The sequence below is a fragment of the Eschrichtius robustus genome, chromosome 11, assembly GCF_028021215.1.
Source record: "Eschrichtius robustus isolate mEscRob2 chromosome 11, mEscRob2.pri, whole genome shotgun sequence".
Classification (NCBI taxonomy): Eukaryota; Metazoa; Chordata; class Mammalia; order Artiodactyla; family Eschrichtiidae; genus Eschrichtius; species Eschrichtius robustus.
In genome coordinates this window covers 57,198,302-57,211,827 of record NC_090834.1, presented here as the reverse complement: position 1 = coordinate 57,211,827, position 13,526 = coordinate 57,198,302, and the positions used below count along the sequence as shown (strand labels likewise).

Here is a 13,526-nt window from a genome sequence, read left to right as displayed (position 1 = left end):
GTAGGGAGGGAGAGTTAAGCAGTGGATCAGTAGGAAGAAAGGGACTAAGGTCTCTTCCAACCCTGAGAGCCTTATGTATTTTTAACCAAGAAAATCTGACATGGTAACACCTCATTTAATCAGATTATTCATTCTTGGAACAGAGGGATGTGTTCTTCCACAAAACCAACTATTAACTAGAACTCCCTTAGTTTCAGCCTTGACAGTTGAAAATATTTCTGAAACTCCAGAATCTTCTGCCTTGCCTTAGGTACTATACCAAAGATAACAGAACTTTTCTTGGATGACTAAGGACTTCTCAGAGCCTCAAACCATCTCTCCAGATACCAAATCTCACATGCCTTGTGGCTAAAGTTTTAGAAGGGTCAAGACATTTCTTGGAAGAGGGTTTTGTGTAACTCCTAGAAATGGGCGTGTCCTTTTAACTTCCATCTTTCTGATGAGGGTAAAGCCAAAAACTGCCAACAAACCAGGAGAATCCTGTTAAGTGAAGATTATAGTTAGTTAATTAGACTCTAACTGAGGTTACTGGATGATATCAATAAATTGAACTTATTAGTCAGGGACATTAAAAACATAATACTTGCATCTTCAAAAGCTCTTTGCTTTATATATAAAAAAATCCACCCACAACACATGCACACATTCATCACTCACACTCACCTTTCTCTTGGTAAAACTGCAGGTGGTGATGTAGTTTGAGTTCCAGCCCAAATAATCACAAAGACAGAAGAATTTGATCTGACTTGTGAGTACATGATGTACAACTATATCCCAACACACTGCAGCATGAAGAACACTAAGCTAGACTTATGGCCCATAACTGTTAACAGCAAACAATAAGAAAGTCCAGCGGGTTATATAACAGTCACACATTTCTGGAGAAACACTTCCTGAGTGAGAAAGAGCTTCCTGCTATCCTTCCTCTAGGTATCCTTCAACTACTCTGGACCATGGTGATTTTACACTCTGAGGGAGGGAAAAAGGCACTTGAGTTCCTGCTAGATTCCATGTGCTTTCTATCCATTATCACATTTAATCCTCAAACCAATGCTACAAGGCAAATAAATCCCTTTTTTTTTACAGATGAAGAAAATGAGGTTCATCGAAGTTAAGCAATTTGAAGAGATCACAGACCCAATCTTCTGGTCCACTGAGTCAGGGCTTAGGGTCCAGAAAGAACTTAAGGAGAAGCTAATGCAGATGAACTGCTGACTACACTTTGAGAAACCCTGGCCACAGAGTTTATGAAAGGTCAAGTTCACAGTTAGTAGGTGATGTCGATAGAGGAATTAGAATCTAGGTCTCAGCTCCTAGTCCAAAGTTATTTCCAGTCCTCAAATCCAAATCCCTTAGGATCATAGTTATATGCTCCCAACTCATTCATTTGAGTAATAAAGATCCTCTCTGACTCCAATGAACCTTCCTTGTTCCTTGGGCACAGGATGAACTTTATCTTACCACAAGACAAGTCCATTCTGAGGTCAGGGGCTTTTTTAGCTCCAAAATTTAGCACAGTGCTTGATAGATGTTATGCACTATATAACTCTTCAGTGAAAGGTATACCAAAGAAATAAAAGGAAAGAATGTCTATTTGCTCCCTCTTTCGGTAAAAACATTCAAACAAAACCTCTCAGTCAGATGATCTGCTAATGTAACACTTCTAGGATTCTAACCATCTCTATCCTGGGTGAGATAGTACACAGACACCATAAACACAAAAGATACCATGGAAAAGTGCATGTCTTTATGTGAAACTGACTCCAACCCTAGGCTTCAGGGGGTGGATCATGGGAACCTAAATTAAGCCAATTAATACATTTCATCCAGTGACTGGTTCAGCAATGTGCAGGGGCTCCAAGCCAGCTCAAACAGTCATTAAGATTCAACACTAGGACTTTTGTTTGTGTTACTAAGAGTGGGCTCTCTCTTTCACTGGAGAGAAGGTTGGCATGATAAGAGCCTGAAGTTGCAAGGACCACCCTCTGGAGTCTAAGAACAACAAAGAGAAAGCAGAGTTAAAAAGATGGACCTTGATGAAATGTGTGTCCTAAATCAAGGTGATCCTGAAGCCAGGTTTCCCCTTTCTGGTGACTCAACAAACTCTTCCTCATTTAACACAGGTTTTTGTTTTTGTTTTTTAAAATTTCTTTGGATGTTTTATTGGTATTTCTTTGACCTTTTTTTCTTTTTAACATCTTTATTGGAGTATAATTGCTTTACAATGGTGTGTTAGTTACTGCTTTATAACAAAGTGAATCAGCTATACATATACATATACATATATCCCCATATCTCCTCCCTCTTGTGTCTCCCTCCCACCTTCCCTAACCCACCCCTCTAGGTGGTCACAAAGCACCGAGCTGATCTCCCTGTGCTATGCGGCTGCTTCCCACTAGCTATCTATTTTACATTTGGTAGTGTATATATGTCCATGCCACTCTCTCACTTGGTCACAGCTTACCCTTCCCCCTCCCCGTATCCTCAAGTCCATTCTCTACGTCTGCGTCTTTATTCCTGCCCTGCCCCTAGGTTCTTCATAACCTTTTTTTTTTTTTTTTTAGATTCCATATATATGCAACACAGGTTTTAAGCATGTGTCCTATTTTGGACCCAGAACCAGTTTGTTACCACAAGAATGACTCAGAGGTCCTTTCCATGAGCTCTCATCAAATTCATTATTTAATCCATTCTTTTGTTTCCTTCACTTGCAATTTTTTTTCCATTAGTATTTATTCTCCTTCTTCCTTCCAGTCATTCAATCAACATTTATCAAATGTGGATAAATGTCAGTGCCTATTAGTGCCAGGTCCTTTAGGATCTCATGATCTTTGGAAAGGGCAGGCAGGTACGTACACAGGTAACTCAGCGTGCTGAGGTCAGGACTCCAATAGAGGTATGAACAGAGAGCACTCTGCTTGGGAGCAGTCAGGGAATGGCGCAGAGCACGGGTGATACCTGGATTGGGTCTCGAAGGATGAGAGGAGTTTTGCTAACTGAAGAAAAAATACTGGAGGAGGAACTTTTCAGGAAAAGAGAATAATACGAGTATAGTTAACTCTCACTATTCACAGTAGTTATGGTCTATAAAGTCACCACAAACACTGAATTAGCAAATACTGAATCCTTTCTCCTAGAGGAAATTCAGGGTTAGGTCCCTGCAAGCCTCTGGCCAAAATATTTGTGTCAACCAATCCATACATAATCTTGTTTTATGTCTGTTTCTGTGTAAAGACACCTTATTTAATATATACTGCTGATTCATGAATATTGAACTTGCAGCTAACAGCACTATAACTCAAGTCTGGATGAAGTTTATCTAACACGTGTGTTTTCTCCAAAAGGTACATGATGATCTTGTGCTTAGGAGCCGTAGACAGTAGTTCAGCACTCTGCTTGGGGGCATTTAAAATAGTGACATCATCAAACGAAAAAGCACAAAAATGTGAAAACCATGGCATTAAGAGGAAGGGGCACTAGTTTGCAGGGTAGGAGCTGAAACAAGAAGGCAGAGTGTGGCTCTGTTCTGTCTCAGCGTGGAACACGTATGTGGGGAGCTCAGACTTTTCACTGCTCTGCGTATTGCATGTCTGTGACTGACCTTGAAAGAGCTGTGAGGACTGGCTTTGGGGTTACAAATAAATTTTAATAGGTAGGTGAATTCTCAAATATGGAGGCTGGAATCTCTGAACAAGAGTATCAGTTATATAAGAAAAAGCTTGGTGTGTTCAAATAGTAAAGCTAAGTTTGTGAAGCTGAAGGAAGGAAGATAAAAAACAGTATGGAAAGGCAATCACTGAAAGGAAGGCTAGAAGAGTGATTTGGGGCTATTTTCAGAAAGGCTTCACATGATGAGTTTTATGTATTTTCTGTAGGTCAGCTGTTCTCAATATCAAATATTAATGCAAAATTAAAAATTTGAGAATTCCCTCCTAGAACAATAATATACATTCTAGTATTTGTCAACTAATAAAAGCTGTGAGGAATTCACTAACTCAATTATTTTGCTAATCACAATATCTACATTTTTTTTTAAAGTACAAACACATGTAAAACACTTATTCACTGCATAAGTAATGCTTGGTGTGAGTGAGTGTGTGTGTTTTTAAGGACCCAGTCCACCATGTCGGAACGACTGTCATGTACCGAGCGGAGCAGCCCAGGTAGAGAGAACTACATGTGCAAAAGCCCTGAGGAGGAAGAAAGCTTGGCTCGTGGTAGGACCTGACAGCAGGGCGTGGCTGGAGCATAGTGAGCACAGTGGAAAGTATCAGGAGGACAAAGCAGGGACAGATCATAATGAAGCCTTGAAGGCCATTTTATGAAGTGTAGCTTTTATCTTAAATAGAACAAGATCCGTCAATAGGGGCATAATTAAATAAACTGATATATGAGCAATTGAAGAAACAAACAAGAACAATGTAGTGCGATCCTACTTATATTAAAAACCCTGGGGCTTCCCTGGTGGCGCAGGTTGAGAATCTGCCTGCCAGTGCAGGGGACACGGGTTCGAGCCCTGGTCTGGGAAGATCCCACATGCCACGAAGCGACTAGGCCCGTGAGCCACAATTACTGAGCCTGCGCGTCTGGAGCCTGTGCGCCGCAACAAGAGAGGCCGCCATAGTGAGAGGCCCGCACACCGCGATGAAGAGTGGCCCCCACTTGCCGCAACTAGAGAAAGCCCTTGCACAGAAACGAAGACCCGACACAGCCATAAATAAATAAATAAATAAATAAACCCAAAAGTTAAAAACAAAAACCCTGTATGTTTATGGATACATACATATGCACACCACTACATATATATGTGTATTTACAGTATATATATATATAGTATACACATGCACACACACACAGTGTCTTACAAATGCTCAGAAAAGCATTCCAAACTGTTAGCAATGGTTTCCTGTAGAGGAGAGTTGGGTATATAAGAGTATAAGGGAACTTTCATACTTTAATCCATGCACTTCTGTATTTTTAAATAAATAGAGCATGAGACCGCTAAATGGTTTTACATTTTTTCACATTTACATTTCTTAAAGGATCATTCTGGCTTGTAGCAAATGAAGTGAAGGCAGAAAGAGCATGAGTAGGGAGCTCAGGTAGACAACTAAGAAATAATGGCATCTGGATCAGGACAGTGGCAAAGGACATATACCTTCAAGATATATTTCAGAGGCTGAAATGGCTGACCCTGGTGATGAACTGAATATGGGGGATATGGGAGAAGGAAGAATAAAGAACGACTCCAAGATTCCAGCTTGAGCAAGCAGGTGTTGTGTTATGACTTATGGTGGGGAAGGGAACCACAGCCACATCTCTCTGACAACTTCTCATAGTGCATGCTACCCACTCTTTGTCTCTACTGCATCCTAAACAAAGGGGTAAAATGAATTTGACATGTGTGAGAGGGAGAGGGTCACAATCTGGGAAACCAAAGAGCCTTGTATCAGTGATTACACTGACTGAATTCGAGATTGATTCCCCAAAGACCAGGTCAGTCTTTCTGCAGAGGACTCAGGGAATCCATTAGTGAAATTACCTCTCCCATTGACAAAACAACAAATGAGTCATTGCCAACCCTTTGCATTTTGAAGAAACAAAGGTCATTTCACCGAAGGACCTCCCTTTCATGTCCTTGAATGCTCTGATCTAAGTTGTATTTAAAGCACTGAAGTAAGCGAAGGTTACCAGGGAAAACCAGGGCAAAGTTGGGGGAAGGGTAGACAAATAATGCCCACAAGTATAGTTAAACTGTTTCCTTTCCTCTAGGACAAAGTCTTCGCTCATCTACCTCCCCAACCCCAAGTAATGAAAGAGTAGAAGACTCAGCGGGCTTTGGCTTCCCTAAAGACCTGGTTTCACACTTTCTTAACAGTGGTATTTAAAACTTTCCTGTGCATCAGGATCACTGAGACACCTGTTCAAATGTAGATGTTCCCGGGTCCCAGTCTCAATAGAGATTCAGACTCAGCAGGTCTATAGTGGGGTCCAGGGCTACAAACCCCAAATGACTCTACTACACAATGTCCAAGAACCCCATTTTGAGAAACACTGACCTACATTGTTCACGATGGTTGATAAAATGCAGTTATAATTTGGTGAGTTGCACTGGAGGAAGAAGTGGACCGTGGAGATCTGGGTTGTGCTTCCAGCTCTGTGTCTAGTCAGTTAGCTGGGCGGGGGTGGGGGTGGGGGGGGGAACCACTTTTCTGCTCTGAGCCACGGTTTCCCCATTTATAAAACACAAGTGTTGATTTTGTGGATCTCCAACTTACCTTCAATTTCTGACATTTTAAGACCCCGGGAAAAGACAAAGGGTTGGAAATGTCAAGTAGGGCTTCCTGCCCCTTGTACTAGAGTGACTCTCCCTAAGGTACTCAGATTGTGAATATACATGAATAAGAGTATAAAATCCAGTGCTTTCTAAACAAGCTGGTTATGAGCAAATACAGGAAAAGCTACTTCTAAGGTACAAGATGAACTGGGCGGAGGGTCCTTCTGGAGCCTGGCTTCTCTTCCCTAATCACAGCACTCAATATAAAAGCAGGGAAATAATTCAAAGGATGGAAGGAGAAACTGAACCTAATTCCAAAGATTAACTCCGGTGCTCAAATAAATGCCGTCTGCCTCCTGGGAGCCCTCATTTACATCCATCCAGCTGCCTGAACTACATATATCTGAAAAACATTCCCGTGTAGAGGCTATTCCACAACCTCCATATGATTTATTGGAAAGGCTTTTGTTTAATTTATAAGAAGTCAGTATATAGCATTAGAAGAATGACCTCTGGGCTAATGCTTCCTTTTTTTCCCCCTTGTTTTTTAAAAGTCAACATTACAGAGGTATATAATTTATATGCAACAAAATTCACCCATTTTAAGACTTCGGGCAGATGGGTTGTGATGAATGTATACACCGTATAACCACCACCACAATCAAGACAGAACACTTCCATCACCCCAAGGCGTTCCCTTGTGCTATTTCCAGATTAATCCCCACTCCACCTGGCCCCAGGCAATAAATGATCTGCTTTCTATCACTATAAATTAGATCTGTCTTCTCTAGAGTATCACAGAAACAGAATCATACAGTAAATATTCTTTTGTGCCTGGCTTCTTACGTACAACATAAAGTTTTATGATTCATCCAGATTGTTGCATGAATCAGTTTTTAACTGCTGATTTTAATTGCTGATAGTATAACATGTTAAGGAGTTACCATATTTGTTTACCATTCACCTATTAATGGACAGTTACACTGTTTCCAGTTTGGGGCTATTATGAATAAAGCAGCCATGAACAATCATGTATAAGTCTTTTCGTGAACATGTTTTCATTTCTCTTGGGTAAATTCCTAGAAGTAGAATGGTTGGGTCACATGGTAAGTATATGCTTAATTTTATAAAAAACTGCCAAACTGTCTTCCAAAGTGGTTGTCCATTTTTGCATTCCCACCAGCTATCTGTGAACATTGTAGTTTTTCTACAACACTTAGCCATTATAGCCAATCTAGTGAGTGTGTAGTGGCATCTCATTGTGGTTTTAATTTGCATTTCCCTGATGACTAACGATATTGAGCATCTTTCCATGTGCTTATTGGTTCTTTATCTTCTTTTGTGATGTCTGTTCAAATCTTCTGCCCATTTTTAAATTGAGTTTTTTGCTTTATTATTGAGTTTTAAGAGTTCTTTGTATATATTTTGGATACAGTCCTTTGTCAGACATATGTATTGAGAATATTTTTTCCCTGTGGCTTGCTTTATCACTTTTTTAATGGTGTTTTTTAAAGAGCAAATGTCTTTAATTTTGTCCAATTTATCATTTTAAAATAGTTCAGGCTTTTTTATGTCTTATATTTCTTGTCTAAGAAAGCTCTGTCTACCTCAAGGTCAGAAAGATTTTCTGCTTCATTTTCTTGTAGAAGTTTTATAACTTTAATTTTTATGGTTAGGTCTATGATCGATTTTGGGTCAGAGTGAGGTAAGGATCATGGTCAATGTTTTTCCACATGAATATACAGCTATTCCAGCAGTGTTTGTTGAAAAGTACCCTTTCTTTATCAAATTGCCTTGACATTTTTGTTGAAAATCAGTGACCAAATGGATGTAGGTCTATTTCTAGACGTTCTATTATGTTCAATTGATCTCTCTCTATATATACTTCTGCCAAGACCACCCTGTTTTGATTACTGCAGTTTTACAATAAGTCTTGAAATTAGGTAATGTGAGTCCTTCAACTTTGTTCATCTCTTTCAAAGTTGTTTCGATTATTCTAGTTCCTTTGCATCTCCATAAAAACTTTAGAATCAGCCTGTCAATTTCTACCAAAAACAACAACAGCAACAAAAACCAAAATGCTGAGATTCTGATTGGAATTGCATTGAATCTAGAGATCAATCTGGAAAGAAATTGACATTATATCATTTCCTCCTTAGAATTCAACAGAGAAGCCATCAGGCCTGGAGTTTTCTTTGTGGGAGGTTTTTAATTATAAGTTAATTTTTTAAATAGATACAGGGCTATTTGGAATTTTACTTTCTTTTGTGTCAGCTTTGACAATATGTGTCTTTCACAGAATTTGTCATAGCATATAAGTTAACAAATTTATTCAGACAAAGCTGTTAATAATATTCTATTATCCTTTTTTAAAAAATTGAGATATAATTCACTTACCATAAAATTCACCCTTTTAAAGTGTACAATTCAATTTTTTTTCAGTATATTCACAATGTTATACAACCATCACTGCTATCTAATTCCCAAACAATATCATCTCCCCCAAAACTATCCTGTACCCATTATCAGCCACTATTCAGTCCCCCTTCTTCCCAGACCCTAGCAACTACTAATCTTCTATTATCTTTTAATATCTGCAGGATCTGTAGTAATGGGCTGGTCCATTTTTGGTGTATTCTATTTCCACAGAGATCTAGTTCTAATGCAGGAATCTAAAGAGTTGAAGTCACATTACAGTCTGGGACTCTGGAGAAATGGAAAAAGAGAGAATTTTCCTGAAGTTTGTTAACTAGGCTCCTATTGCCTAGCAGCACTTTTCAACCAGTGAGAGTGTGCCAAGTTATTGAAAGGTTTTGAACACTCCAGCCCTAAGAAAGCTGAAGTCCTTGGCCCAGTCTCCTCTGGCCACAAGCTACCTGCAGTCTGACATTAAAATGCTATTTTTTTGTGATACGATATAAAAAAATTTGGAAGGCGTGGGCCTACAGTACTAAGTCCAAACTAATCAGGATAATATTCGAGGACCTTCTTTCATTTGGTCCCAAACTGCTTCCTGTAATTGCCTTCTACGCCTTTCCCTCTGTCCAATCTTACTCCCACAAACATCCTAGACTCCAGGCAGAATAAAGTATTTTAACCCAAGAAGCCATGCAATTGTGTGCTCTTGAGGTGTTCCCTGCCAAATACTACTAATCCTTTAAGATTCTACTCAAATGCACTTGGGAAACTCTGGAAGGGCAGGGAACATGCTCATCTTCCCCTTCAGGAAGCAACAGCTGAACTGAATACGCTGGCGGAGGACCCAGTACTGATAGGCTCTCAGAGTACAAATCTCTTTTTTGTATTTTCGAAATTGTCTTATGAAGAAAGCAAGAAAGTGATCATCATCATCATTTTGTATATCAAGGAACGTTCATCCAGAAAATAGTAATGACCTGATAAACTCATACAGAGCTAGAAGAATCCAAGTTTCCTTTATACCATGCCATTTATTGTTATACTAATTTTTTTTAAAAGGTAGAACCCAAAGCCTTTCATTCTAAAATGAGTCCTATCTTTAAAAAAATTTTTTTTGACGTTAAAAAAATTTTTTTTGGTTAATTTTTTCAGTTTTATTGAGGTATAAAGACATAAAATTTAAGATATTTAAAGTGCACTTGATATATGTGGTGACCTGATATACATATATAACCGATCTCTTAAATTGCAAAAATTTCCTAGCAGTGGTCTACAACAACTTACATTTACTTTAAGATGTAAGACTGATGGGAGAGATGGGAGTTGAGGATAGGAATGAATCCTGAATGTGGTACAGAGCATTCCACAGGGAAGGGGAGGTGGCACACTGGGGCTCTGGTGCCCTGAAGCTTTATTACTTTACAAGCTACTGTTGGTCACTTGGCTGATTCAGAGCTGTCTCTGTGTGTGGAAGTGTGTGCTGACCACTTCTGGAAATAGAAGAACCAGGACCTTATCATCTTAAGAAGTAAAACCCACCTATTCCATTTATTTCTAGGTACCCTCTCTACCTGCGTCTGTGTGAACAACGCAGCTGAATAAATATTAGAATCGACACTCAGCTCTTAGATAATTTTCCATCTTGAGGCACACTGACTCTGTGACATAGGGCTCTCTGGGGCCCTAGAAACTCTCCCAAAGTCTCAGTTTCTTCCACGACTTCAGGACAAAAGTTTGCAGATTCCAACTGGGGAGCTACGCCTTCCTCAAGTATCTCCCAGGCTTAACCCTGGTGCCTTTCTAAATAAAACTCTGTGATTGAAACAAACCATTTCTGACTTTAATCCTTCTCTGAGCAAATAATGTTCCACTGTAGCAGTAAAAAATACAGAATCAAGTCCAGCAGTTTAATATCTAGAATGCATATCCCTGTATTAAAACCCCTATACCTATTCACCATGCCTGCCCTCTACAGAAATTTCGCACTTTATTTTTGTTAGAACCTTCAACTTTACTGCACCTTGAACTGAAAGAGCTTTCCATAAACTGGAATATAACATAATTTATTAATCCTAACCAAATCCAAACCTATACACTTTCTAAAATATCAACACAGAGTGAAATTACATCAGAAAATTTCTCTAAAAGGATTATAAGTAGAGATTATTTGTAAGCAGTCCTTGGTTTATAAAAGCTCCAAGTTTCATCAGGAATGTTACCTAGTTATTTCAGATGCACAAGTGTTTTGTAAGCTTCTGGAAGGCAGAGACAGAAAACATGCATGGTACAGTGGAAAATAAACAGGACTTAGAACCTGAAGATGTGAGTTCAAACTCCTGGCATCACTTACTAGCTATGTGACCCCAATGAGTCACAACCTCTGTAAGCCTTAGTTTCCTCATCTGTAAAATGGAACAAACTCCACCTACCTCACATGGTTATGGAGAGGAAAAAATAAGGCAAAGTATATATGTTTTTAAAAAAGCGTTATATACAAATATGAACTTTATCTTCTAATTGTTTGGGATGTGGGCTTCTCATCACCCCTGTATTTGGGCATAATTCAGTGCAAAAGACCAGAGTAGGTAACCAAAATGATCTCCTGATGTCTATGTAGGACAGTGTCTTAGTGGTCAGTAAAACCACACATTCTAAGAAAAGTTAGGTATGGCACCCATATATAAAACTCATAACTTTGAAAAAATAACTTTCTAACTCAGTCACTACGGGTGCTTAGTGAACACCACCACCTCTCATGTGTACCTGCAGTCCTGGATGTAGGTCCTTGCTATTATTCTCCACCAAAGGAATCAGAACTCTTGGAGGGGAGTTGATTCCATGTTGTGGAATAAAAAAAATTAGGATAGGTCTGAATGTGCTGTTTATTCAATAATAAAAGCAAGGGTTCTTTAAAACACACAGAGAAGAAAATGTCAAGGATATTTAAAGTCAAAAGGACTAGATTTAAAGGCATTCCCAATGGCCAAGTTGTAACATTTTAGGATTACAAGTTGAGGCTGTGAAAATATGAGTTCATAATATCCAAAGGATTAAAGTGTACAAAAGTTTTTTTATACAAAAGGAAGGTGAATAAATAGGGTTTTTGTGGTTTTTTTGGTATTTTTATGATTCTGATAAGAAGGGCAGTCAATATGGGAACTTTCCTTTCTTCTATTACACAATATAGCTGATATAAAGTATAGATGTGTGCCTGTTTCTATCTGTATAAGCAGAGAAAGAATCTTCACAGGGAACTATGAATAAGGAGGAATTACAGGAAAAAGTAGAAGTTACAGAAAGACTATAAAGGACTGATCAGCGCTGGTGGTCATACATAATAGCTCACAAAAGGAGGGCTGTTTAACAGTTAAAAAGCACTGGTGGTCACAAATACTCACCAAGTACTGGGTTGGCCAAAAAGTTCGTTCAGTTTTAAGTAAAAATAAAAGACACGTTTTCATTTTCACCAAGAATTTTATTGAACAATGTATTCGCTAACCGAACGAACTTTTTGGCCAGCCCAACAGAATGAGGGTCCAACATAATGTTCCCAGATAATACTTAAGTTTGCAGAGCAGAGCTGACTTCATGAACTCCTATTCACTCATCTTCTAGCAGTGGTTCCCAGACTTTAGCATGCATCAGAATTACCCAGAGGACACGCTGAGATGCAGATGCCTGGGACCCATCCCCCAGAGTTTCTGATCTAGAAGGCTGAGGTTGGGGTGGGGTCTCAAAACTTGCATTTCTAACAACTTATCAAAAGATGCTGGTTGATGCTGCTGGGTCTGGAACCACACTCTGAGGACCACTTTCCTACTTGCATCACTAATCGCAGTGCTGTGTTTACTGAAGCGTAAGTAGTAGGTTCTGAATAACGGTAACATTCAGGTCACTACAGCATAATGACTGGACAGTGTTTTATAATAACCCTGGCCAAGTAAGAGACTAAAATTCCTCCTTTCAAAGGAAGAAATTAGATTATAAGAAGATAAAACCTATGTGAAAGCATGAACTAAAAGTCGTATTAATGTAGCAACTGAAGTTTGTCTAGAAAGATGAAGCTCGGCCTCATAACCAGTGGCAGGGATCTAAAACACTGTGAGGAGACCAAGCCATGGACGCCAACCAAGGATCAGTTAGTTTATAACTGGATAGCAGGACTTTGCCAATTTGAAAAAGTGTTCCTTTTACTTTTTGTTCTGGTCAGGTGACTTCCTGGTTATTTCCCTGGAAAAGGTTATTTGCCTGGGAAAGTCAAAATTATAACTTAAATCTTGGGATGATATCAAAATAAGTACAGCATGCAAATAAGTACAAAAATAATGAAGAAATTAATTAAGCCCAAGGTGTTGATGTTTTAGAATAAGACGAAGCATAAGTATACAAAAATAAGGTTTGTAACCACTGTATTTGTATATGTCTTATTTACTATTTAAGGTTTTTGATGTATTCAAGAGAATCAGCCAAATTAAACTTGTAATGGCAATTATATTAAGAGAATTTAAACAAATCTGTAAGTAACAAGTAATGTTTAATGTCATCTGTTAGGATGATGGTATTCCTCTTTAGGCACAAAAGCCTCTTGGAACTTCCAAATACCTGAGAGATTGCTCACCTCAGCCAGAAATTCGCCTCTCAGGAGAGGTTTCAGAAAGATGCTCCAGAGGAGGTAAAGTAGTTTACCATCTCTTATACTGCTGATTTAAAGGTGGAACGCTGTCATCCCCAAAGAATTCAACTGCAGGATTGAACATACACTGTGCAAAGTGGGGAAGAAAGCAAAATTTATTGAGCATCTACTTAGTACCAATCCAATCTCAGCACCTGG

The 13,526-nt window shown here is 39.0% G+C and overlaps 1 protein-coding gene across 2 annotated transcripts in view; it reads right to left on the bottom strand.

Moving 5' to 3' along the window:
* Positions 1 to 13,526, bottom strand: part of GAB2 (GRB2 associated binding protein 2) — a 174,618-nt gene that overhangs the window by 66,155 nt on the left and 94,937 nt on the right. The window lies entirely within an intron of this gene.